The following is a 2,766-nucleotide window of genomic DNA, read 5'->3' on the forward strand; positions in this document are numbered from 1 at the left end:
GAAAGCAATGAAAGTCTAAGTTCTTCTGAAGATGTGGCTCCACGAAGAAGGCGGTCTAGACGATCGCCTACTCCTCCCAAGAGGAAAAGAGCAACCCATAGTCCTTCTCCTCATCACTCTGAAAGGCAAGAGAGGAAACAAAGGAAGAAAAGGGCTAGGAAGAGGTCACCCTCTTCTCCTTCTTCTTCACCTTCCTCCTCTTCCGATGAAAGTTATGGATATTCTCCTAGAGAATACAAGAGGGGAGGACATCGCAAATCATTTCCTACATGGCGAAGGTCACAAAAGCTAAAGAAGTTCAAGGAGGGAGGAAAGAGTATCTCTTTTCTCACCTACGATGGCACCTTTGGTGCTACTGACAAAGTGTTGGCCTTCATCCAGCAATTTGATGTGGCCTTTGGGGACGAGGGCTTCACAGAGTCCTCCAAGCTACGTCATGTAGCTATGCAATTCCAAAAATCAGCTCATCAATGGTGGGCTAGCCTTCGTGGCAATGGAGAAGCCCCAAAGACATGGAAAACTCTACGAGTTTCCATCATGAAGCATTTTCTGCCAAGCGATACTAAAGATAAAGTTCTTATCGAATGGCGCGGCTTGAAGCTTCTCTCTCATGAGTCTATCAACAAGTATGTAGACAAGTTTTGGTATTTACATCTCAAAGCTACTGTCTTTCAAAAGATAGACTTTGCCGAGCAAAGACAACAATTCTGTGCGGGATTACCTGAAGAGATGGCCGAATATATCAACTCTCAACGGCCCGGTACTATTACCGAAGTAATCCACCACACCATGGTTGCTTCACGCATCAATTTCCATCAAGGGGCTAGACGTAATGTCAAGCCCATGGAAAACAAAGATAAAAATGATGCAAAGGGGAAATCCAATACTCAAAATAATTCCCAAGGCACTTCCAACAACAACAACAATCGTTCCAAGGAGAAGGGAGTTTACAAAGGTAAAAACAAACTCTCTCCTGAAGAGCTTGAAGCTTTTCGCAAGGACCATAAATGTTTCAAGTGTGGGGAGCAAGGACATGGCTATCGTTCTTGCCCCAAGAAGAATACTCGCAATGAGACTCCTAGGGCTTCCACCATCGAAGCTCCAAAAGAGGATGCTCATTGCAAAGGATCATCACTCTCCTATGCTTGGGGAAAGGTAAGAGAGCATGATGACTTCATCTTGTTTGACCCTGGCTCTACTCTCAACTTCATATCAATAGAGTTGGCCACCAAGTTGGGCATTCAAGCTTTTGAGATGGGAGATATAGTAACAGCTGATGCAGCTTTCAAGGGACAACAAGCCTCCGTTACTCCCTTGATTGGGAAGTTGAGGCTTCATGTCCAAAGCTATGTTGACAAAGAAGATTTCTTCATCTCTCCTCTCCAACATCAGGATGTTATCCTAGGGGCACCATGGTTTGATCGCATGGCTGCCAACATGAAGTTCCCTGAAAGGAGAATTTACTTCACCTACAGGGGAAAGAACATGTATATAGATGCTAGTGAGCGTGGTCGCACTATTCCACTTGTAAATCCTCTTTCTTTTGATAAATCAATGAAGAGCTCAGTTTCTGCGTACATGATTTATGTCAAAGAGTCTCTAAAAGCTAATAATGTTTCATCAAATGAAAATGATAGGAATCAAGAAGAGTTAGACTTGTCTACTTTTCTAAAAGGATTCCAAGATGTGTTCATCGATGATATCCCTATGGACCTACCTCCAAAACGAGGGGATGATGACCATCGTATTGAGCTCCTTCCAGGAAGCTCACCGCCTAACAAACCTCCTTATCGAGTCTCACAAGCTCAACAAGAGGAGATTATGAGGCAAGTACAGGAATTGGTAGACAAAGGGATGGTGAGGCCTAGTTCCTCTCCCTTTTGTTCTCCAGTCCTTTTAGTGCAAAAGAAAGATGGTACATACCGTATGTGTGTGGACTATCGAGCACTAAACCATATCACTATCAAAAACAGATTTCCCGTGCCTCGGGTAGAAGATCTGTTTGATAAGCTACAAGGCTCTACCTACTTCAGTAGGATTGACCTTAAGAGTGGCTATCATCAAATAAGGATAGTGGATGAAGATATCTAAAGACCGCGTTTCGCACAACGTTTGGACTTTATGAATATCTAGTCATGCCTTTTGGCTTGACTAATGCACCAGCTACGTTCAATCGTTTGATGGAGAAAATTTTTAGACCATATCGAAAATTCACTGGAGTGTTCTTTGATGATATCATCATCTACTCCAAGTCTTTGGAGGAACATAAGCAACATCTCCAAGTGATTTTTCAAGCATTGAGGGAGAACAAGCTTTATCTCAACCAAAAGAAAAGCGAATTCTTCCTTCAGGAGATTCAATACTTAGGTCATATTATCTCTAAAGATGGTATCCAAATGGATCCATCAAAGTTAGAGGTAATAAAAGCATGGCCTAACCCAAGAAATCTACATGAGCTAAGAAGCTTTATTGGTATGTGTGCATACTATAGATGCTTCATAGCAAAATTCTCTCAAGTAGCAGGACCACTACACGACTTAACTAAGAAGAACGTTAAGTTTGTATGGACTGCTAAGGAGCAAAATTCTTTTGAAAAACTCAAAGAGAAGCTTACTTCCCAACCAGTCCTCGTGCTTCCGGATCTCTCAAAGCCATTTGAGGTCCAATGTGATGCTTGTGGTGATTGCCTTGGAGCGGTTTTACTTCAAGAACGGCATGCCATAGCATATGAGAGCCGAAGGCTCAATGGTGATGAACGAGTCTTGG

Source organism: Adiantum capillus-veneris, chromosome 14, assembly GCF_014529385.1.
Source record: "Adiantum capillus-veneris isolate H3 chromosome 14, ASM1452938v2, whole genome shotgun sequence".
NCBI lineage: Eukaryota > Viridiplantae > Streptophyta > Polypodiopsida > Polypodiales > Pteridaceae > Adiantum > Adiantum capillus-veneris.